Source organism: Meleagris gallopavo, chromosome 7 (assembly GCF_905368555.1).
Source record: "Meleagris gallopavo chromosome 7, MGAL_WU_HG_1.1, whole genome shotgun sequence".
In the NCBI taxonomy this organism is placed as follows: domain Eukaryota; kingdom Metazoa; phylum Chordata; class Aves; order Galliformes; family Phasianidae; genus Meleagris; species Meleagris gallopavo.
This window is the reverse complement of record NC_139410.1, coordinates 14955875-14981320: the sequence shown is the minus strand read 5'-3', so window position 1 is coordinate 14981320 and position 25446 is coordinate 14955875. Positions and strand designations below refer to the sequence as shown.

General features: G+C 36.9%; 1 protein-coding gene and 1 long non-coding RNA gene across 3 annotated transcripts in view; one reads left to right on the top strand and one right to left on the bottom strand.

Annotated features, from left to right (window-relative positions):
• Window positions 1–23781, top strand: part of LOC146543967 (uncharacterized) — a 119023-nt gene extending 95242 nt beyond the window's left edge. Inside the window, exons 5-7 of the long non-coding RNA XR_014884364.1 lie at window positions 1797–1887; window positions 2997–3113; window positions 13124–23781. This is a non-coding gene — a long non-coding RNA (uncharacterized LOC146543967). The remainder of the gene's footprint in view (window positions 1–1796; window positions 1888–2996; window positions 3114–13123) is intronic.
• Window positions 1–25446, bottom strand: part of PDE11A (phosphodiesterase 11A) — a 127832-nt gene that overhangs the window by 85897 nt on the left and 16489 nt on the right. The window lies entirely within an intron of this gene.

Sequence of the window (25446 nt, the reverse complement as noted above, 5' to 3'; positions counted from 1 at the left end):
TTGTGTATTACCTTACGTTACTCCTGCCAACCAAAACACTTCTATTATTTTGTAGGCTACAAAAGCTTTACACTCAGATGGAAAAAGAAGTGGAAATAGTAGAAAGGTCAACATAATAGCATAAGGGACCGTTACTTTTATCACACCATCTCTCTTCCCACTGAGATGCTTCTGTGTTTATTCACCTTACCTTGTTGAACTTTCATGATACATAGAAGCATGACTACAAAACAAAATTGCATTTTATTTTTGACATTTTACGTTATTTAGTTAAGTTTCTCCTGAACATTGGGAAATTTGCCAGCGGTATTCTTCATTTGACTTTTTTTCAGTTTGTGTGTATTTAATGATTAATCACTGCTACTGAATGTCACGGGACTTAATAACGGTGATGCTTGCCTGCTCTCCATGTACTTATTCAGAGAAAGCTGTTCCAGTTCTTATTTCCATTTCTTAAGATGAAAAATAATTTTAAGAAATATAGTGCATTTTCAGTCTATTTTTTAATTTTGTTTAAAAAAAAAGCAATATATTTCCTTTTTATCATAAAGTAAAAGTACTTGGACTCTCACACTGGGAAAATTGATTATGCAATTGGACAAACTCAACAATGTTGTGATCTCAATTTGACCACGCTAATTCAGTAATTTGAACTAGTTTATATTAGGGTATTTTCAGACTGAAATCCTTACAATACGTAGTGTAATTTCTATCTATCCCATTATGAGTGTTAGCATTTCATATGAAGTGGTGAAATAAAGCCTAGAAATCTGTCTACAAAAAGCAGCTCACACACCCTTCACGTTGAGTTCGTATATGAAAAGAGAAGTGTACGTTCATAACATTTCTTTAGAACAGCTTCCATCCAAAGTGACAGAATGTTTGCTAGAAGGAAAGTATCTATAAAATCTAGACAGTATAACTCTTTGTAGTCTAAGGTTAGAATAATTTCTTAAATCACAAGGGAAAAAAAGCCATTTCAAACAAAGGGAGCTTTTGAAAGACCATCATAAAGCATATAGGTAAAAAAAAATTTTTAAAATTAAACTACTTTAATGTGTTGAGCAATTATATTATCTACTTTTTTTCATTGCAAGCATAGTTTAAAGGAACAGCAGAAAAGGATACAAACCAACTATTGCTCTCATCTATATTACTATGGGCTTGCCTCTGACTTACTATACCTCCGACATTTTAACTTGGGTTTGTGTGGTTATAATTTATAGAATTTTGTCTTCTTTAAAGGTGTAGAAATGTAGTTGATGCCTGAAGGACATTTTCATCAGCTCAGGCAGTATCAATTTCATAGGAGGCAGACTAACATTAAAATATATTTCACCCTTTCCAGACAGATACCAGTTGGAAGAAGCTGAGCATAAATATTAACAGAATTTCTGTGAAGCCATGTAATCTGTTAGACAGCCTGATCATTTTGACATTTTCTACTTTCTCTACCTGTTCTGCATCTATCAGAACACCCAAATCTCACACCTTGCTCTTTTGCCCATGCACAAGAATGTCCAATCTCTGCATAGAACTTTGAATACTATTCATAATTTTAATGACAATAAGCAAAACAAATATATGCAATATTTTGGTAAGATTTAGAGACACAACTGTAAAAGAATGTGTAAGAAAAGAACACATATAGGGAAAAAAAGGATTATCCAGCAAATAGTAAAATGTGCAGTTGAGGGAGATAAACAATGATTCAATTTGCAATATTGAAAACGTACCCATTTCAGAATAAAACCTTGTTTTTATGTGAAAAATAATCCACTTCTCTTTTTTCCTAGATTAAGGCAAACAAAAACCACCAACTTGAAGCCTTTTTGAATTCAATTGCCCAGAGTCCTCATTAGACACAAGGTACCAGACCAGTTAGAGGTAAGTCAGATGTATTCCTGAATTAAACATCTCCTGTTTGCCTTTCTTTGATGACATCTGGATTTCTCTTTAGTACCAGCACCTTATGATAAGTGCTTTTCTGGAACCTGCCGATTTCTTCCTTATAGACTCCATGAACTTTGCAGTCAGGGAGGTGAATACCATTAACAGATTCCACTATCAGCTAATGAACTTTTAAAAGTATAACAAAGTAATAGTTTGAGCAGTTCACTAATTCTTTAGAACTTACAAGTGGATTAGTCTGGGGTTCCAGGCTAAAAAAGTTAAAATACTCACTTGCATATTGCAAAGTCAAAGAAACGGTAGCAACAATACTGATGCTACAACCTGAATGTCTAATAGTATAAGATTCATTAAATTAAGTAAAATTAATTAAAAATAAAAATTAATAACTACCTTGCCAAATGAAATAACCTTGGACTGTAAATGTCTTCTTCCCACTAATTCAAAAGGGTTTTTTTGTTTGTTTTTTAACGTGACACTGATAACACTAAGAAGTCCAAAGTCTTTGTTATTGAAAATATGTGACAAAGAATGCCATCTCTCACGTTAAAAGAAATAAAAATAATTAAGAATAGATATTTTGGTGAAGAAAGGATGTTCATCTATTTAGTTCAAATTATAGCAATTAACTAAGAAAATTACTGTCTTCTAAAACTGCCTTTTGAGCACTGCTGGCTGACAGAGCATGAGGAAAAGCACTGTGTTGCCTATTACTGCACATTTGAGTTTTAGGACTGGGTAGGCTGTAGCAGACTGACTTGAAAGATTCGATTTTTGTCTGTGCTGCAGACTTCAAGGTGCTGATGAAAGTGTGTGGGCTGGTTTGGATGTGAGCCATGCTTATTCCACACATCATTGTGTCTCCTGCACTAATGACTCACACCTGCAAATGCTGCTATCTGATTTCTAGGCAAAGATATTTATAAACTGGGACTGTGGGACCAGATCCTGCTGGTATAACCAGATCACAGTGTACCTAAAGCACCTGTCTGTGAAGCATAGAGGATTTGGGGATTCCTTCAGGATGTCATGAAAACTGGGTTTTCTCCTCTGATAAAAAACCACACTGCAATATTATTTTGCAGACTGTAATCTATTTGATGTGATAAAGCACTACTTTTCACTTGGCTGCACAAGAAACATGATCATTGATCCGTGAGGTCCACTGGACACAGAAAAACATCCCACTATCTTCTCTCACAGTAAGTACAGGAATTATTTGCCATAGAGGTTATTTATATCTAGAGATTTATCTGTTACAGGTTACTTCAGACAAAAGAATACTTAATTCAAGCAAAAATAGTGTCTCCTAAAGCTTGTGATTACAGTCTTGGCTCAAGTATCTCACTCTCTGGTCCAGAGAAGCATTCTAAGTCAATGCTCAGGGATTTCTCCTACTTAGGGCTGCAGAAGCATACACTTTTGGTAGCACTTACATAGCTTTTTCTCCTTTCTCTGCAACTGGCCTTGAGTGGTTTTACTACATCTTCAGGTGATGCCATTTGTGTTCTCTCTTTAGTACAATTCAGTGAAGGGCACAGGAAAAAAAAGAAAAAGAAAACACCGCCACATTTGAGAACAACTACCTAAATGATCTCTGTGTGAGAACAGCATTGTGAACCACACAGTGGGCAACATCCACAGAGAAATAAAGCAGTGATTTGCTACAGTGTAAATTTTGAAAGATGTTGATCTTACACTTAAGTGCACACCATCCTGCACCCTAATGTTAAAAATCACATGGTCTTTTGAATTTTAGATGAAGGCAATTGTGTATCTAAATAAAGCTCTGTTTAAATGGAGGGGCGAGAGGGGGAAAACTTCATATACAAAATGGGTGCATAAGCAAGTCTGTAAGAGTTATTTATACAGATACATTTTGCTTCCAGCAAAACAAAGGTTCTTCCAAACAAGTTTATGTATACTTCATCCTGCGCCTCAGAGGAAAAACAGTAAGGTATCAATATTAATATGGCTGTTGAACTGCAGACCAGAGGGCATTTGATTTAAGGTACATGAAATGTATTCAGAAATCATTATGCCATTGCCATCTTTGGTGTGAAATTACTGATGTTAAGGGCTTACTTCTGCCTATATTATAAACTATTCCATCCAGCTCTGTAAATGTTTAAAGCAAAACAAGGCCTCTCTTCTAGTTGTAGCCTCTAAGTAGTCAAGGTACAGAATGCACCCTGATGCTCCCCAGTAAAAACTTCACAAATTGGAAAAGGATATCTGGTCTTTAAGCTGCAATACTAATAGAATAGAAGCCTGTTCTGCCACTGTACAGGCTGTTCTCCCCTCTCAGATATTTTATGAAGAAAGGCAGAAAGACTATTGTTCTTTGATTTGATTAGGATTTGAGTAGGGCTGCTTTCCTTCTTTTTGTCTGTATAATTTTGGATTGCAAAAGCTGTCATCAAACAAGCAAGGAAGATTAACCAAACAGAGCTTGAACAACAAGGGACGTGCCCTGTGCTGTACACCTCTGTTTCATATGGCTGTATGGTATTGCAGCAGAGGTGCAAAGATAAATCCAAATTCAGCTCACTGCACATTTGCCCGACTTCATTTTCCTGATTTTATTCCTTTTCCATATCATTTTAAATACATTCCCAATGCCCAGTATTTTTGTGTCACTTTATCTGCCTAAGAAACTATCAGTCTCAGCTTAGATTTCCATTTGACAGGCATTCAATCCTGTTGCTGTCCTTACACTCACTTTCTAAGACTGTTTTATATTCTTTTCTCCGAATTTTTATTTCCAATTCTCTCTCTGCTTAGGGAACAACCAGTTTTCATTTAGCTATTATTTCCTTTTTTTAAATTCTCTTTAAAAAAAAAATTAATGATAAAATATTCACTACTAAAAAAATAAAGATTTTATATGCCTGGAACTAGAATATTCCAAGAAACAATGCATGAATTCCACATCCTACCCTATCAGCTGTCCGGAAATATGATGTAAGTAGGTAAATAAGGTTTATTCCTAGTACTTTCCACTGTAAATGGCTATTTTCATTTATTTTATCAGTACCTATGTGATTGTGGATTTCATGATGTTTGAGAGACTAAACTCAAAACATAAAGTGATTTCACTGAAAAAGACCAATAGATGGTGCCAGTACTATCAAATCCAGACTACTAAAAAGCTCTATATCCTTATACATTTTGCCTGAGGCATTTAAGAGCTTACTGCTGTCTCTTTTTTTTTTTTTTTTGTTTATGCTAGCTAAGTGTTTCTTGAAAATAAATCATTTTTAATTAGCAACTACAAATCAGACTTCTAAAACGAAAACAACAAAAAGACCCATCAAACATCCTTTCCACACCCCAAAAACACCATCTTTTCAACCTCATTTCTTAAAACTGCCGGCTTAACATAGAAACAACTAGCTATTTTTAGTACTGGCATCATCACTCCTTCCTTCCCCTCTACTCACCTTTAGCCCCATGCAAATTTGCTGAAAGTCAAACTACATCCATTCTGATAGAAGAGCAGGAGCTCCATGGCACAGGGCTAGTTCTAACTTTTTACCTTCTGCCATGACCAGTCTGTGTTCATGCTTTTATTTTTACTGAATCAATTTTGTATGAATCAACTGGAGCGCTTCTTCTATGAAGAAAATAGGATGAGGAAATTGGGGTCATTCAGCCTTGAGGAGTCTCCAGGGAGACTTTACAGAAGCATTCCAGTACACAAAGGGGACTACAAAGAGCTGGAGAGGGACTCTATCAGAGAGAGTAGTTACAGGACAAGGAGCGATGGCTATAAACTAAAAGAAGAGAGATTCAGATTAGATATTAAGCTGAAATTTTTCACTCAAAGGGTGATGAGGCATTGGAACAGGTTGCCCACAGAAACTGTAGATACCTTGTCCCTGGAGGCGTTCAAGACCAGGTTGGATGGGGCTCTAAGAAACCTGGTTTTGTGGGAGGTGTCTGCATCCGCAGCAAGGCAGTTGGAGCTAGATGTTTCCTTAAGATCCCTTCCAACTCAAGCCATTCTGTGAATTTAATTCCCTACCATCTTTAATATAGAAGTACTTACATAAAAGAACTTAGGCAATCTTTTATATCTTCCTATTCTCAGCTTGCTAGCAAAAATGCTATAAACGAGCACCTCAGCTGAGTGTGCTCATTTTAAAAGAAATACAGATAATACATCTTGTTTTAAGATAACTTAAAATAGGATATTTCAGGCCATATACTAAACCAATGCTAGCAAACATAGCTGCCCCCCTCAGAAGTCAGATCACTATCGGCGCTTCAAGAATATAAATAATAACAAAAGAAAACTAGATTTCTAGATTTCAGAGTTACAGATGCCCACAAAACAGTATGTATTGATGCAGAATACCTTCTTACTGCATATATGTACTGATCTCAAAAATAATTATAAATGTAATATTTCCCAGATGAACAAGTTCAATTACACTAGGTTCTATACTGGTTTTCAGCTGAAGTTTTATTAAATAAATAAATAAATAAAAATTAAAGGATCTTTTATCTCACAAATGGTATTGCAGTGCCCAAAATTCTATTTCAGCTCACAGGAAATAAAAGACATTATAACGAAATGCACAGGGTTAATGAGGTTAAGCATCTCACACCCAGTTCACTCTGCAAAACGTAGTAGTGTGGTTGCATCAGAAACAAGCTGTACACTCAACGAGCACGCAGTAGGTACCATAAGAAAAGTTATAAACAATGACACACATTTTCATGCTGTAACTGTGTTGTTAACACCTACATCACATAGCAAGATATATATAAATTATTTCAGTAGTACTATACCAAGGAAGAAAAAAAGAGAAATGTAAACATAAACAAAATTTTAAAATTTCTACAATGATCTATTTCAATGGAGTTCACAGATGAGAAGAATAGATGCAACACTTGCTGTTCTATGTTACCCAACTCTGTCCCACTTCATACCTTACAGCGTTAAGAAATCTTTCTTGTACTTCATTCTTGTCCTCTGCCTGATTTTACAAGTTTCTAGTGGCTTGCACTAAATCAATTCCATCTAGGGCAAGCCAGTCAACTTCATGCCTCAAGACTTCCTCTGCCATTAGTGTAGGATACACCTGTCTCAAAGGGGGAAAAGTATTCTATTCCAGAAGTTGGCAGGGCTCATCAAGAGTGTTTTAAACTAGACTTGAAAGGGGAAGATGATAAAACCATGCTCCCTAGAGATGAGCTAAAGGGCAGCATGCCAACGTTTGGAGTGAGACCAATAGACCAGCTGGCACACACTTACACTGCTGGTAATAAACTATCGGCTAGCACACGGCAATCAGACAGGTTGCAAGTTAGTGAGATCCTTCAGTCTACTCAGTGAGGTGCTGGGTACAACAGAGCACACCTGAAAAGATTCCACACTAATGCGTGCGACAAGGAACAAGAGCTAGAAACCTTGGCTCAGTCCCTAAACTGTGACATCACTGACAGAAGCAAAACCTAGTGGAAAGAGTCCTGTGGCTGGTTTAGTGCAATGACTCAGTGTGCTCAGGCAGCCAGGAAGGTCAACCATATCCTGAGGTACATCAAGCACTGCATTGCTAGCCAGCCAAATGAAGTGATTGTTCCGCTCTGCACTGCACTGGTGTGGCCTCACCTCAAGTACTGTGTGCAGTTTTGGGGGCCGCAGTACAAAAGCGGACATAAGACTATTACAGTGATCAAAAGAGGGCTACAAAGATGGTGAAGGGTCGAGAGGGAAAGGCAGATGAGGTACAGCTGAAGTCCCTTGGTTTATTCAACCCAGAGAAGAGAAAACCCGCTTCTTCAGGAAGAAGAGCAGAGGGACAGCCATTCATCTCTTCTCTCTGGTGAAGTGTGATAAAACAACAGGAAAAAGCGTGAAGTTGTGACAGTGGTGGTTCAGGTTGGATATCAGGAAAAGGTTCCTCAAATGTGTGGTGGGGATATGGGAACAGTTTCCCATGGAAGTGGTCAGGACACTAAGCTTGCTGGAGTTCCAGAAGTGCCTGGACAATGCTCTTAGTCATATGGTATGACTTTTGAGTGCTCCTGTGTGGAGCCAGGAGTTGGACTCAGTGATCCTTATGGGCCCCTTCCAACTTGAAGAACTCAAACTTTGAAGAATTCTACAATTCTTCATATTTCTTGAACATCTGAATCGCATCTTTTCTGCACCTTATGGTAGTGCTGTGTTTCAGAAAACTAGGTTGGTTGGCCCAAAAGTAAGGAAATCTTGTAGCCTCCTGAGCAGGACAAAGAGCAACACAGTGCATCATTTAACACACACCTCCACATTTACCAGAGAATCATTGATAGCATTGGAAAGACTATCTTGCTGCTGCACTTGAAAACATTTTAAGTGTGGGTACACTGATGTCACCCGCATTTTAAAATGAATATCCAAAATAATAAAATGTAAACAAGGGCAAGAGTGTCAAAAAAATTTCACACAGCATAAAGTTAAATCAAGAAATAATCATAACCTCTTAAATACTTCAGCATTCATACTTCAACAGCAGAAAGCATTACGTAGGCTGTACTAAAATGTCTGTCATGTTGGTTGTATGATATTACAAGAAAATGCATTAAAACAAACAAACAAACATGAGCTTGAGTGTTAGATGGCCCAAATCATTTGACAGCAATATGGACACATGGCAAGTAGTAACTAACTTGTTCTGGTGCTGTTTTACTACTTCATCTTCCTAGGACCAGTGCTTTCAAAGTTGATATTTATGGTTAAGCGACTATTTCAATTAAAGCATCTGGTTGTTCATGTACACACAGTCATAGAAGATAAAGAATGAAACAAGTATCACAAGCTGGCCTAGAATATGGCTGTGCTAAATCAACTCTCTTGAGAATATTTAAGGGCAAATTTGTACCTCACATAGCTCCTGTTCTGAGTTTTGAATGATTCAAAGTAAGAAAGGAGCATTTCTTTTCACCCAATTTAACAATTTGCTTAGCTTGTGTGAGCTATGCTTGTGTTGCCGAAGTTAGGTGGCCAACATTGCCAATATCTTAGTTATTTTCTCTTATTGCTAGAAGACAGGTTTAGTTGCAGTGGCTAGGACACAAAGAAGGAAACAGAGTTGTAGTTTCTTTCTCAGCTCTAACACTGGCCTGGAGGCTTACTGTGAGCTACTGCATCTTAGATGTACTGCACAATTTTCAAGTTAAGTTGAAGTACCACATAATACAGAAAACGTGATTTTTCCAGTCTTCATTCAAGAACATATTTTGCTTCTGTTGCCATGTATTTGAAGAACTTAAAAACTTTCACACTGATAAAGTTATCAGTATGAATGCTGCACTTTTTCTATTCTCCCAGTAAGCTATTTCTTTTCTTCTCCATCATTCTGTACAGAGGAGCTGCCAAGTCACTAGACAAGCATTGCTTATTTCCTGCTAGTGACCTAGCAGGATTCACAGCCTGTGGATCACAGCCTCCAGCTGAAGAAGTGCTAGACCTTTTCTCCTTGCAGCTGAGAAGCAGCATCTTCCTCTGGGACTCTGAGTAGGAAACAAATCTCTAAGGTTTCCTTGGGGGGGGCGGGGGGGGAGGGGCTGGGGACAACACATGCTATGTTCAGATGATAACGGCTGCTAGGTAAAGTGCCAGAAACTCAAAGGTAACAAGCCAATGGTTTCCACACAACAGCTCTGCTGAATATGTGGACACACACATTGAAAACCGAAACTTTCAGTCATCCTTCAAGTATGTGTTTAAGACAAATCCTATCCTTCTCACCATAACTAAACAGCCACAAGAGTTATCTCTAGAGCTAGGACTGCACTAAACACAAACACCCATGAAGCTTCATTTTGAATATAAAAATCCATTTCCTACTGGTTTATTCCAGCCTCCACTATATTCTTGCCCAAAAAAGTATTATACTTACATTTGTAAATAATTCTTAGTTAGAAGAGAAACATTTCCCTTCCCACACACTGTATAAAAACAGACATTAGGAGCAGCATTACATTAATACCAGTAGCAAGCCAATATTTAGGGAACATGAAATAAGCATGAAGTGCAAAAGCAATGTGAAAGGGCAGCAACCAGTCAGCTCATTTTTGGATTTCTGAAGGTTACAATCAAATAATGAATGGCTACCACAGACACTTCTGCAGCTTCTAGCAACATGTTTGAATAGCTTTCTTCAAAGCAAGGAGTTGAGAGCAGACCTGTTTCCACTGAAAAAGAGCTGTTTCTCATCAGGAGAAAATTAAACACAGAGATAACAGGTACAGATTAATTTTTACTGAAGTAGATTTATTTTAAACACACTCATGCCTTCCTTTTGGTCCATTTAGCCCAACTGTGACTGCAATTTGGCTTCATCAGAAGGAGCAGATAGAATAGGCATTGCTTTGACGCAGTATTATTTTATGTAAGCAACGCATTCATTCTCACACTTTAAAACAATTTCCCTCTGAGTTAGTCTTCAGACAAAAATATTCCTTCTTGTCTTACTCAGGGTCATGTTACTTCTCATTAGTACGTGCCCACAGAGCTTCTCAATGCAATCAGACATGTTCCATATGAACACCTCTGTTCTGCACTTCGACAAGCACGTGTCAGTTTGGGAACATCTGCTGACAGTCCCTTCTGTTCTGTAAAGGAACATAATAGATTCAAAATGGCTATAAAAAAAATGAAATGCCTAATGATTAAAGCTACTAATGTTAACAAGTCTAAGCCCAACACTTGACAACAGCACATTTATAGTGTGCATATTCCATTAACCAGTGAAAAATACTCTCCTTGTTTTAGATTGAATAAGAACAGTGTTGTGATCGTCTCTGCGTTTTATGGTGTGAGTCATCTTGCATAAAAAGTCCCTTGATTTTACCTGCTGCATAACACATTAATTTGCTTCCAGCTGTGTGGAAATCTGTAATCCAAGTGTCTGAGAGCTCTTTGGATGCAGGCTGCTGCCCATTCTGACAGCTGCTAATACAACTGGCTAATATTATTGGACTCCATTGATTGTGTTTATTACATAATACAAAACAGAATTTGAGTTCTATTTCAACAGCATTAAAACTCAAAAAAATCACATTTCTTAGTAATGGAGTACTCCCTGCAAATTAAAAGATGGATTTTTAGTTAAGGGGACAGATTCTGACTTTTTCTCCCCAAGTCTTAACTCAGGAAATCACTGACACTTTTCCACAAGTCATAAGAGAAGAGACACCCATAGGTGAAAAGCGGAAATGCACACGTTCATTATCTGGTAGGACAACAGTACAGAGCACAAGGCAACAGTTGGAGCTGTTACAGACTGCAGAGACAGCCTAAAGAAGCTGCAAAAATTGGATTTGCCAAGTCTGACTGTTCTGATGTCTACTAAAGATTGTGATTACCTCCAGATTAACAAGTAATCTTGAAAATTTAAAATAACTTCCAGGCTGAGCTATTCTTAGAATGATTCTGCCACGTATAATGAATTCTCAGCTACGTGATGCAGATTTAAGCCAAACCCTATAGCTGGTACACTCTGAAATAGATAGAAATTTTAAGTAAATAGGCTATTTTTACAAGGTTTACAGCCACCTCAAAAAACACATTTCCCTCTCTAAGTCTGATGATTTTATAACCTTTGGTTCCATGATACGTCGAATACAGCTGTAATATTAGTTACTTATTACAGTTACATTAACAATCTGACAGAGACATAACTATTCACTTCCTTCACTAATTTTATAAAAGTCCAGAGTCACAGAAAACTTCCTGCCCAAAAGAATTCCCACACCTCCACAGGAAAAAGATCTACATTAAGAAGACTTTTTCCTCTATGCTTGAGCACACATTAGTACCTACAGTTAATAAGTAGATGATACACCAACGAGACTGCAGAAACCTGCGTTCAAGTACACCAAACCAAATATGAGCTGAGAACAAAAAATTACAGAACTTGCTACAGGAAAAAGGCGTATTACATGTGACTTGCTCAGGAGAAATCAAAACATTTAATAGTTTATTTCAGACTACTCAAGAGTCATGCATGTTAATAATAAAGCACATCGTATCTTAATTTATGGGTTTGGCTTGGAACTTGCATCCAAATGAACACTCGAGGAAGAGCTGCAATGCCTTCAAATGAAGCCTTACCACCTCCAGTCCAAGTGTCACCACAGTTAAATCAATGCCAAGACTCAAACCCTGGACTCAGTGTTTTGCTTGGCTGGTGAATTTTGTCTAGAGCACATTTTGCGTGGAGCATTTTCTAGCATTCAAGAGCAAGCACAGACTCATATGTCCCATATGGACATAGTGATTACAACCAAGCACAGTGTTACCTTCAGAACTTCCTTGCAGCCATCTTGTGCAAGAGGAAATAGAGTGGGATTAATAGCAGTAGACCAGAAGCTAAGAAACACAGAATAAACTACCACTCTTTCAATTTCTACCTGAAAAGCAAGTACGTTATCAGCAGTATTTTGTAAACAGTATCACTTGTTTAAACATTTAAGACTTAAGAACACCTTTTGGCTTTCATTACAAAACTACTGATGTTTATTTTGCTCCTTTACACATAATATATAACTTAAGAAAGCATCTCTGATTGCTGAACTATTTAATCATGCACAGATTTTCTTGTTTTTTTCCCCCCTCCTTAAATCTAATTTAGCCTAGTGCAGGTGATCTTCTCATCTAAAAAAAAAAAAAAAAGACTCCAGAGAAGGCATTAGCATTCTAGTAACCAAAGCTGACAGCCACATACAGAAAGACAAAATGAAAAGGCAACTTCCTACAGAATTTCATATACTTGCATGAAACATTTTTGCCACTTGTCTTGTTGCAGATAACTTCAGTTGAGTAATGAGAGGTCAGAAACCAGAATGTGTTAGAAGTAAGTTTGCTAACACTTAGCTTCAGAGAATCAACTACCCTGAAGCATTTTTGCACTCAGCATCACAAGAAATGTTTTCTGAAAGTGTTAGTGCTGACTAAAACATGAAGAAAAAAGTAGTAAAAAATAGTAAAGATACATTTGTATCCTAACCTCATTTCCAAGTATTTCCAAGACAGAAATTATCACCAATGGAACCTCTTAAAATAGGTGAGAAAGCAAACATTACTAAACTTCCTGTGCCTTTGCCTATGATTTCAAGACAGTTTTTTGATAACTAGTATTTCCCTAAGTACTAAAGTCAATTGACATCATTGCTTATCTCCCAACTTCATTACATTCTTTTTCCCTGCACATTCTAGGAAATAGAACCATACTGGCAAGAAGACAACCTGCCATCCTGTGCTGCCTACCTATGCTAGAGATACAGTTACACATATTCTTCACTACTGCTACTATGATCAAAATTGTTTGCATCTTCTGGATCCTTTCCTGTTTTTTGCTTTTAACAGATGACCTGTAATTCTGTTGATTTGACTTAAAGTACTCTGCTTTGTATTGGCAAAATATAGGTACTACTTCCACATTTCCTACAAACTCTTAGCTTTCCTTTTTACTTTTTAAGCAGTGTCAGGTTGTGATAACCTCCAGTAGCAGTTTCCATGGTCTACCATCTAACTGTTCTCTGAGCACACACAGGTTTCTGTAACATCAAAAGATTTTATGGAATGACCTCACCAGCCACCAGTGTGTTTCAGCATCTGAGTGCAAAGTGATACATGCTGAACCTTAGCAAACAGCAAGTCTTTCAAGAACCCTGCCCCTTTCACAAGTGCACACATCTGTGAAAAGCATAGCAAAAAAAAAAAAAAAAAAAAAGAGACAGAAGCCAAATCGTGGCAAGAGGATAACAAAAAAGGGAAAGCACTGATGGAAAACAGGCTTTATATATACTACAAAGTTAAGATACTGATCAGAAAAGGATGATGCAGCTGTTGCAGGAGAAATTGAAAGAGATAGAGGGATACATAAGCTAAAAAGCAGAATAGCAGAGCTCCCCACCACCCACAAAACTACAGAGAGCATCAGGCTACTCCCAATATCTGTGACTTTCATGCATCCAGCCATGTATATCCCAGCTCCCAGCAGATTGATTAAAACTGTATCTGCTGAATATTTAAGAGTTAGATTTTTTTCTAACTTCAACATCACAGGCTACTGCAGGCATCTAACATCTAAATTAATTTTTTTATCTAAGCAAAAATAGATCTTAGTGTGACTTGTCATATCTATTCTCATAAAATCCACAAAACTGACAGCAGAAGCAAAACAGAAGGCCATACAAATTAGGATAAATTAAATTATAATCAACAATCCAAGTTATTCATCTCAAGTTCAATTATCATTAGAAAAAAGTCTAGGTACATGATGAAACAATAATTGAAGTATTTTTTCTTAATATTCAGGATGTATTAATTCAGAATTACATCAGTGAAGTAGACAATCATTCAGTAGTCTGAATGGAAAAAGTGTTGAATCGATTAATACATGCTAAATTCTGCCTACTTCAAGTATACAGACTTACAAAGTAAGTTTCTTACTGTTCTATTATTTTTTCCTCTAGCAACACAACTTTTTTTTTTTTTGGTAATGCAGAAACTGTAACAGCTTGAAAAAAACCTACCAAATTAGTATTCATTCTTCAAAATGTAAGTATCAATGCAGCAACTTCAAACCTCCTAACAACTGAACGCATTGAATGAGCTAGACCCTCTATTTCTACAGGTTGTGATAATTTATCAGGTATTGTCACATCTCACATGAATGGCCTCTGCTCCTTGCTTACAATGATTTCTCTTAACTTGCTTCAGAAAAAAAGACTTATCTATATATGAGCAGCTCAGGCTGGCATCAACTATTGAGCTTATAACTTAGTGACTGGGTTTTGTCAGATGTTTGTGAGATCACGAAAACCAGAACATCTTTCTGCTTATAAAGGAAAAATAGTCTCTATATTGCATATTGTTCCAAATTTTCAATTAGATGGAATATTCAATTCCTTGATTTGTTGGTGAGAAGCTTCTTGCCAGCCTGCCAGTTTTAATACTTCTGTGGGCAGACTTCAGCTGTTACAGACAAGTTTTCCAACTTTCTGAAGTTCAGAATTATTCAATACTATTTCAGAGACCAGAGTTTACCATTTCTTGTAATTGCAAAATAACTACAGCTACATTTCAGCACTGTGCACATCTAATCTGAGCAGCTGTTGACAATGGAACCTTCTGGACATACAGGATTAAAAGTTCATGATTTTATGCCTTGAACCAAAGGAGAAGCACTGCAACCCCTGGGTATTGCAGTTAATAAACCTTTGTGATTCAGGCATAAAAGCAAATATATAGCCCTCACTAGTCCACTGAGCATGACAAAACGAAAATTCAGATTGCGTTTATGGTAACAAGCCTCGATGATCCCTCATCTTTCAAAGCCTCTTCTTTTTAGTAGGAAGCAGGATCAACTCACAACAGCTCTGCTCTTTAGGATTAGTCTCTAGGACTGCTCCAACTCAGACTGCAATACATGGTCCCACTGTCTTACAGGACATGTAAGACATCCCATTGACACTGAGGAATAAACATTCACGTGCTGATGAATATACGTTCATCATACAATCCTTACTTATATCAAAAGGAATTTCCCACCTACAGCCAGTGTTATCACAGCACCAGCAAAGAGGGACAATTTCCATAGGCTCCACCACTTGTCTCTTCACCACCCTACTGCAATACAAATTCATGACAAATTTTAGACTGAGAAAATAGTCACTAGGACATACTCAGGTCTCAGCCCTCCACAAGTCTGTCACCACTCCATGCTTGCCTCCATTTGGACCACACAGCCTTATGCATCATGTCCCATCCTATGGCTCCAAGGCATTTCCACTCATCTCTTGGCGAGAAAGCACACCATAATACCAGTGAACTATTACCATGCTAAAGAGCTGTTATCCTTGAATTTGCCTTGTAACCATGACACCAGCATAGCAAAATTCTCCTGGTCCATTTTTACACAGCAATTTTTTTTTTTTTTTTTTAAATGGGAAAGTAAAAATAACAAGATTTGTTTTTATCCATTCAATGCTACAACACTGACAGGTAATTGCCAATAAATTAACAGAGGTTAATTTCATGTCAACTTCAGTCTCAAGACTGTAGCCTTGAAGACTGCTAATATTGACATGGTTTTGCTAAAAACATATATGGTGATAAATCATCTAAGTGAAAGGTCTCCTCCACAGACCAGGTTGACAATTAAAGTACTTAGCTTCCACAAAGCACTGTTTGAGTGTTGTTCCTAGCACCCCAGCCAGTATCACTATGCTGTTCACAGGAAATATTTTCATAAACAGTTTGCTTACCCTGATAGAGGCTACTTAAGTGTACTGCATTATTTTCCTACTGAAATCTCATCACCACTTCATGATTTTAAACCATAAACATCAGTTACCTCTGATAGATAGCACCAACAATGGTTCTGACTGAAAAAAGAAACTGTCATAACATAGATTAACTCTAGCATTTGCCAGCTAGGCAGGAAAGGTCAAATCAGCTCCACTCAGCAACAAGTAATCATCAACCTTGCTGACTAACTTTCACTGGTGGCCTGACATTTTTTATGCTTTGTTTTAAGGTTTTTTATTTATAATAGGACACTTTCCAATATCCACCATGATTCAGAAAGCTTTAGAATCTTTTTGCCAAAATTAACAGTCAAAGACAATCAATCAGATTGGATACCTAACAAAGCCTTTTATATTCCTGTGATGCAGTGGCATCAAAATGCCAATACACAGCAAATATCTACCCTAGCTCTCAAAACCTGGGCATACCTGACAGTTAGTTTTAGAACAGCAGGAAAAAAAAAAAAAAAACATTTATCATTTTTCTTTATCTGGCTACAGCACACAGAAAAGTGGTTCAAATCATTCCTGCTTCTCCAGATAGGGAAGTGCTGACTTGTCACAGCAGACTTGAAGCCCTGCCCAGGGCTTGGAAGCAGACATCACTCTTGCCAAAGCAAACAGTTCATTGCCTGGAGAAGCTGCTCCAGGTGGCAACTTCACAGCTTTTCAAGACTAAAGATTCTTTAGAGAAAAACAACTGGCATGAAAATGAATAGGAAACAGCTCTTCCCTATGTTAACTAAAAGCAAAGCAAGGAGGAATAAAACAAACTTAATGAACATCAGATAGGGATTCTTCACTCGACATGCAGGAAGTTTTTGAAAGCTAACAGTTCAGCTGAATCAACTCTTTGAAAGGGTTGACAACTGCAGGACAAGGGAAAATGGTTTTAAGTTGAGGGAGGGAAGATTTAGGTTGGATGTCAGAGGAAAATTCTTTACAGAGAGAGGGGTCAGGTGCTGGAACAGGCTGCCCAGAGAGGTTTTGGATGCCCCGTCCCTGGAGGTGCTCAAGGCCAGATTGGAAGGGGCCCTGGGCAGCCTGGTCTAGTATTAAATGGGGAGGTTGGTGGCCCTGCATGTGGTAGGGGGGTTGGAGATTCATGATCCTTGAGATCCTTTCCTATCCTGGCCCTTCTGTGATTCTGTGATTCAGCTTACTTCAAGAAATGCCTGAATAAATTCTTAATTGGAAAGTCCTTGGGTTGGTAATGAATTCAAGATACCACATCTGGTAAACCATGAAAAATAGGAATACACAAGAGGAATTTCACCCAATGCTTGTCTCATCCAAGGTGTTTTTCTCTGAACAGCTGACAGAAAGGTCACTGAGTTAGTCAATCTTTTCACATATCTTTTGTTTTTATGAAAGAAGACAACAAGAATTTTACTCGCTTCATGGCCACAGAGTTAGTTTTCTAGACAAGACATTCCTGTGTGCTCCAAATTGTTGCTTACATACTCCAATTTCTGGATCTGCAAACTTCAGTTTCTCCAGCTAGCAGTAACAAAGAGAGTGAGGAGGAGGACTGAGTTCTTCCTTTTGATATACAACCAGAAGTCCACCAATTTTAGACTTACTATATATTCACAGACCAATCAAACACAGTTTACATTGATATGTAAAGCTGAGCACATGTATATTTTGCAGTTTTGTGTTTTCTAGCCATCTGTCCCAACTACAGCTGCTGAATGTAAGAACTGCATTCATCTAACTTTAAAAGCTGTGTCTGAGCTTAACAAGAGGGGAAAAAAAATAAAAAAAAATCAATTCCTTTTTCTTAGGTGAGAATACTTAAAATGAAAAGCCTGATAAATATTAAGTGTGGAAACACCTAATACCATTTTTATAATTTGAGAGCCTACTATGTGATTTGCCCAAGAACATACCATGAGTCAGTGCCAGAATGACAGAATATTGTCCATAATTCTTAGGAAGCCTAAGAAGCAGGCTTAAGAACAGAGGTAGACTTAATTTTTAACAAAATGATTTGCTAAGCAGTTTTCAATATCTTATCACGTAATCTATAGTTACAGACAGACCCAACATCACTATTCTAACATGAAATACTTTTGATGGCAAGAACTGCTGTACAAACATCTTTCCTGAAGCAGAGCGAAATAAGTAATTCTCAGGAGATGTGAAATGCTATTTTCTAAAAGCTTATAAATCCTTAAAGTTATCATTAAGAACAGTTATGGAGAACTGAATAGACTGACAGAAGTTATGAAAAAGCACTTCACTAGGGACGAGGCACTCCCATTCAGCCAACAGGGCACAGCTCAAATAATTGTTAGAATTGAGGTCTTCTCTAGCTGTAGACTAGAAAGGTTCTTTTACATGCTTCTGTAACCATGTTCCAATACAAGTTTCTCCCAATACAAGTTTTGCTTGAAGCAAACAAAGATTGTCTAATGAGCTGCCACATATCCTTTCTACCGAGAGATGAACCAGGCAAAATTGACTCAGTTGCTTTGGTATTAGAAGCATTTTTTTTTAAACCAGTGAAAGTTATTAAAATACTGTTCGCAAAGACAAATTAAATTAATAGTTGGTGAATACAAAAACATCACACAGTTCCTGAAACATCTGAAGATTATGATCAAACCCACACAACCCTTAGCTTCTGGGTTTTCTGTTTAAAGTGTTAGGAAAGAAAAACATACAGGGTTCCTCTGTGATCTCACCAGATTTGTTTCACAACAAGCAGCCAAAAAATACTGGTTTCACTCTGTCTAATGGCTTTCTGTATAGGTCAATTTCCAACTAACATTTCTACATCAGATCACACTCCCTCCCCATGATGTTTTATCAACTGTCTAGAGTCTGAAGTCATGTCTAAATTAATTGAAAAACCCACGAAGAACAACCTAACATGAGAGACACTCACTTCTGTTTTGTCAGAATTTGTCGTCTGACTTTCTAATGAGTGTTCATGAAATTAAATAAGCTTTTTCTCTCCCCCCCCCCCCATGTCTAGCAAATCAAGGGGCATGTTTGATCAAGAGCAGAAACTGCATTCAGTCTATTGGAGCCTTTTCTGCATCCAGTGGGAGGGAAAGATAGAGAAAATAACTGGTCCTCAGCTTATTTCATTAGTGCTCTGACTTAGATTAATTTAAGCATAGAATAAGGAGCTTAAATATTTACTGAAATATTCCTAAACGGACAGAGGTTTTCAAAGTCTGTCTAAAAGCCCATGAAGTCAGCAGAGATTCTTCCATTTAGTTTATTGAGCTTTGAGTTGGGCTCCAAATCAAATGCTACAAAATACATTAACCAAATCACAGTCTAGGTTTACAGAAGAAAGCACTTATTTGTCCAAATCTCTCTGTATAAATTATTTAAGACGACACAAGTAATACAGGAAGAACAAACGGGTTCAGACTCCCACTGACAACTATGGGTAGAATCCAGACACCTTCCCCACACTCATTGAATACAACAAACACAGAATGTCAGCCCCCACAAAGAAGTAAAATAAATGAAACACTGAGCTGTTCAGTAGAAAAGTCCTTCCAGATGCCAGATCTGAAGGCGTTTGTTTCATGGCAGCATCTAAAAGCCTCAAACAGGTATCAAGGATTCAGTGTACTACATACTACAAACAGAAAGTAGTCCCTAAACTTAGATGCATATATTTGAGAGATAACTATTTCACTAAAATATCATTGTAAGACATCTTAAACTTGCCTCCACTCCTCAGAGGTGAGACTGGCAGTTAATATTTGAATTAAAAGTCTTCAAAACAGATACCGAGACGTAAGTTAAAGCACATTTAGTGTTCTGTAATTGAAAACAATTTAAGCATCCTCCATAACTTGAGGTTATGACTTAACGTCCACAAGACTGAAACAAGCCTACTGAACTATTTGTCACTGCAGTCGTTTGGCACTGTTGTGCCAAGCCCTGATAAAACCAATATTCTAGTGACAAATTGCTTTTAACTCCCCCAGTAAGAGAATTCAGTTACTGTGATTTATTTTAATTTACATTTGCGAAGCAAGTACTTTCAAGAATAGTGCCTAATAGACCATTAGTTTTCCCAGATAGTTGTAGTTCTTCAGCATCTTCATCCTTCAAGTGTCTTCATTAGTTTCTGTCCTCTTTCAGCAAATTCATGTCTCATATTTGGATGCAATGGCATACAGTCCCATGAGATGTCTTTGAGAATTATGCCAATTTTAAATAATAGATTTTAGAGTCACACTGCTATGCAGATTTATCAGAGAACCAAGGTAGAGGTTAGCAGGAGCGTTCAAGGCCAACATTATCACATAATGGAATATATAAAATACGCAAAAAGATGATTTAGCTAATTTGTTTCTCATGTCCCATTCTAGTGCACCCAAAGTAATTTTCAGATGACCTTCTCGTGCATTCTTCAGATTCAGAACTGGATGCATGATTTTCACAACAGTCAGACGTTAGCATGCTCTGAATCATTCCTCCTGATACTTTTATTTACTGCTGATTACTTCCACAAGGTAACAAGGCAGTAATACCTGACTTAGAGATAACTGTCTCCCAGCATGACTCTAAGCCCATCATGCAGAAATTCACAGAAGGCATATTAGCAGGTACAGCAAAATCTCTACGAATCATCCATCATTATAGTAATTCCAGTATAGAATGTATTTAGGCCTTAGCTGATATGAACCAGAAGAACATATTAAATTGGGCAATTTAGAATCACTAGGGCTGTTATTAGAAATGCAAGAAATAGAAATGTTAGAGCGTGCAAGAGCCATGTCTTAAGGTACTCCAAACCACAAAGTTCACTAGCTGAACCCTGGAATCTGGCTATATTGCTCTTAATAGAACCACACATAGAGCATAGACAACCAAATCCTTCCTTGGAGGGGCTGGAAAAATGTGATCTCACTGCATTCAAGATAGTCTCTCTCTAATTCAAGCGGAACTGCACTCTAGCTGATCCTGTGTAATATACCTGCAGCTGATTCACTTCTTTCAGGCTAAGAGCATGCCAGAGACAGAGAGGAAAGGGACACCGGGAAAAGGGATGGTGAAGCTGATGATGCCACTTGTTAAGCCTCTGATGGAGGATTAGATTTGTTTTGACACCACATCTCAGGAGACTATGAAGTGCGTATAATAGTCTAAATCACAGACTGTCAGACTTTTGCTAGGTAGCTTCCTCACTTGTCCTGCAACACGACTCACCCACAAACAGCACAAATACTGAAGTGTCTCGTGTCTCTCCAGGACAGGACTAGTAACACACAGGCTGAACCCTTCTTTTCAAGGTTTTGTTTGTTTGTTTTTAAGCCTTCCAGATGAACTGACGTCCACTGTTGGAAGAAAACTGATATTCTTCAGTGTATTTATTTTATTTTTCTTCAGTGTATTTATTTTTAAAAGTTACCAACTAATGACAATGTAACATGATGATAAACTGATAAATTAAACAACTAATACTATTCTAATTGTCTATAGCAAAACAGAAATCTCTACATTATTCTGGCTGACCAAGCCATTGATGCTGAGGAGGTAAAACCCATACAGCAATTTGTCAGGTCTAGTTTAGCTCAAAACAATGAAATGTTTAGATCACCCTTCTTTCAAAAGGAAACAGTTTGTTTAGCAATTGGAAGCAATCATTACATGCAGAAAACTAACTTAGCAGTGATATTAACACCATGGCCAGAGATAAAGAAGAAAAACCTGAAAGTCTGCCATGAAAAAGAATTACAAAAGCCTGGAAATCTAATACTCTACTATTTTACATATTGCAAAACATAAACTTGGTTACAGCTTAGGAGCATTCAAAACTCCCCAAATCTTAAATATTTTATTTGCTCTAAATTTCAAAAAAATAACTAAAAATACATGAAGTGATGCTAGCATCTACTTAATTGTAATTGAAAACATTATTCTTTGTTTTCTATCGACTCAAGGCACTAGTGCCCCCAAGTGACATTTTATTATACAATAGTCTAGTAGCTTTGCAAAAAAAAAAAGATAAAATTAATTGCTTCACATAATAGTGAGTATAGAAAGACACTTCTAACAGAAGTCATACATAGAGATACTGAGATTTGTTTGAAAGGGCCTGGAGGTAAGGGTCAGTTTATTACAGTCTCATTTTATAATTATTCTGAAGTTGCTACTTGTCAGAAATTGTAACATCAACATAAAATGGGGTTTGCTTGCAAGATAGTCATCAGACTTCACTGCACAAAGCACCTTAACACCCAGGCAGATTTTCCTTTCATTGTTTTGAAAACATTTTTCAGGTCTCTTTTTTTGCCCCTAGTTTTCTCTTGCCCCCTTTCCTTATAATCACCTCCTCTGATATAGTCTTTAAAAAAAGCATTCACTAATCCTGCAAGACATTCTCCTGGAAGTGCATTTCTTGGCTTCCCAGAGGTTTATCATGTTTTCTAGGTGAGGGAAAAAGCTTAAGAGCACAGATCTAAAAAAAAAAAACAAAACAAAAACAAACAAACAAAAAAAAAAACAACACCAAAAAAACACACCAACAAAAACCATAATGAAAAACAGCACACAGGCTGCCAAGCCACAACCAATCCTAGACTTGCTATAGACCACAGTAATCTTTACCTTCTCACTTATTTTTCCCTTAAACACTACATTTGAGAACCCATTTAATATATTACTGAAGAATTAATAGAAACATATTTGTTACTAACTTTAACAATAGTGTACATGACTAGAAAAAAATAAAGATGGCAATTAAGTTGCAAGAAACTTGCTGATTATGAAAAATCTTCAGTAACCTCTGAATGGAAACCAAGCACCACAACCTCAGTACTAACATCAAATATTATATTAACGTGTTTATGCAATACACAGTTGACATCACACAGTTTTGACAGTTGAATGTATGACATTCGAATATTCTATCAAAGATGAAATGTATACAAGATAAAGGCAGCACTTCAAACATGATATTTTATACAGGAACAAGGTATACTAAATAAGTACAGAAATGTCCGTTCAGGAAAAGTCTAATTTTACTACTTCAGTTTGGATTTGACTACCCATTCTAGCATATACTGAATGTACTGCACCATCCATTTTACAGATCTGTTGCAGAAATAATTTATTTTCATGGAAAAAAATTCTTGCAAGAAAAAAGTTACCTTAATGTGGTACTAGAATAATTGATACTGATAAAGATGATTTTTTTTCTTGTTGCTCAGCACATTAAGTACATATACTGCAATGAATATTGTTCTAATAAATACCTTTTGAGATTTTGAGTTTTAGTTTTACTTGTGTTTGTGTAAATGGTAGCTCCAGTTACTTAGCTTTAATAAAAATAATATAAAGCTCACACATAGTACCTCAGAATAACTGAGTAGCTGACCCACCTGAATTGTTTACCATACCATAGGCATTCATCTCATTAACCTACTTTATACTTCACTCCCTTTCATTTGTTGAATGCACTTTCAATAAGAATATTACTATCCAGGTATAAGCCTAATCTTTCAACTCTGATCCGAATGGCTAGGTCAATGAGAATCTGTGATTCAACTAAGAGTTAGCAATCAGCTCAAGAGCAGAACAAATCAGAACAAAATGTTGAAACAGATTTAGGAAAAGTATCCAAAGCAGATAGCAGTACAGAGGAATAAAGCTGACTCTTCATGTGCAAGTTGTCCTGTTTAGAATAACTGCTTGAAGATCTCTATTTAACAGCAAGAAAGCGCTATGTTAAATGTAAAATATTTGCTCATAACTGTTTCTATTAAAAGATATCTGATAGCTAATAGAAGATATAAGAACGATTATGTCTTCTTTACACTCTCAGCTACTGTGTATTCACTTTGTTGTATTTCACTTGGCAAGGATTTTCCTACCTGGATGGCAAGACATTCCTTTGCGTAACCATATTTCACAAAACACTATCCATTTTGAATTACTCCCACTACACTACAAATCAGAGTATGAAACTATTAACAGACATTAGTCATATAAAGATTCATATCCTCAAATCCTGTATTGCCATACATAAATAACAAGTAAAAATTGCCGTTTAATAACAGATTAAAGGAGTACATAAATACATTCCTATGCTTTCTACAGAAAATGAGTTTGATTTGTGCAATGTTTCACAGCCTTGAAAAACCAAGGTTAGTTTAGCTTTAAGACATTTCATTTATGTCATACTGTCTTGATTCTAAACATTATTCCCATCTACTGCAGTGAAGCAATGAGGCAGGATTTTCTCTTTCCAACAGGTACTGCTTGTCACCTCTTCTTTGTCATAGCACAGGAATGTCAACATGTAACAATACACCAACAATGGCTTTCTGTCAAGCATTAGCTGCTTTTGAGACAGCGTAAGTAAGTTTCAGGGGCAAAGTCCATCTCTACCTACACTTTTACAAAAAAATAGATTCAATACTACACTAAAACAGAAGTGTGCATTGTTTCATAATACATTCTTGAAGGATATTCCATTTCTCTTTCCTGGATAGAGTTGCTATGCAGCTTGCTGACTCTACCCTCTTCTTTCCAGTCATTTTTTGGCTTCATTCACATTCTCCCTTCATACTCAGGTGTAGATATCCTGACTTGAGTAGCACCATTTCCCATTTTCCCCAGTTTTAATTCAAAAATCCTCCTTGTTGCTACTTGAACTCCCTTTACTGTCCAGATATATATTAGTGAAGAAGACAGAAAGAAGAAAATAAGTGTTTATCCTTTGATAGGGATTTGAAAGTCTCCTATGCTTTATGATAGCATAAAGGGGTAAACGTAACATCCCCTAGAATAATGTTAGTGTATATGCCACAGGCATATATCCTGTGGAGAACATTCAGAGGAGGTGATGGTTTTAAGTGAGCAAGCTTAGGATTTTATACGAAAACTATCACAAAGAAACTTATTACTACAGATAGTTTTTATAAAAAAAACAAAACACACCAACATATGAACAAGAAAACCGCAGCTAGTTTATCATCACACAATGTTTGCTTGAGAAACAGAAAACTATTAGTTCTATTTTTCTCCAAATACTTTGAGTGTTAATATTAAAAAAAAAAGCTATTGTTTCAACAAAAACCAATTCTTTGAAAGATTTTATTTAGAGGTTAACGCTTCCCATTAGAGTATTGCATGAAAAGTCTAACATAAAATCTATGAAGTGTTAAGCTGAAGTTTAATCGGCAAGGTCTCTTGCATTTACAGAACAGATGTATGTTTTATGTTACAGCATACGTTTTACAT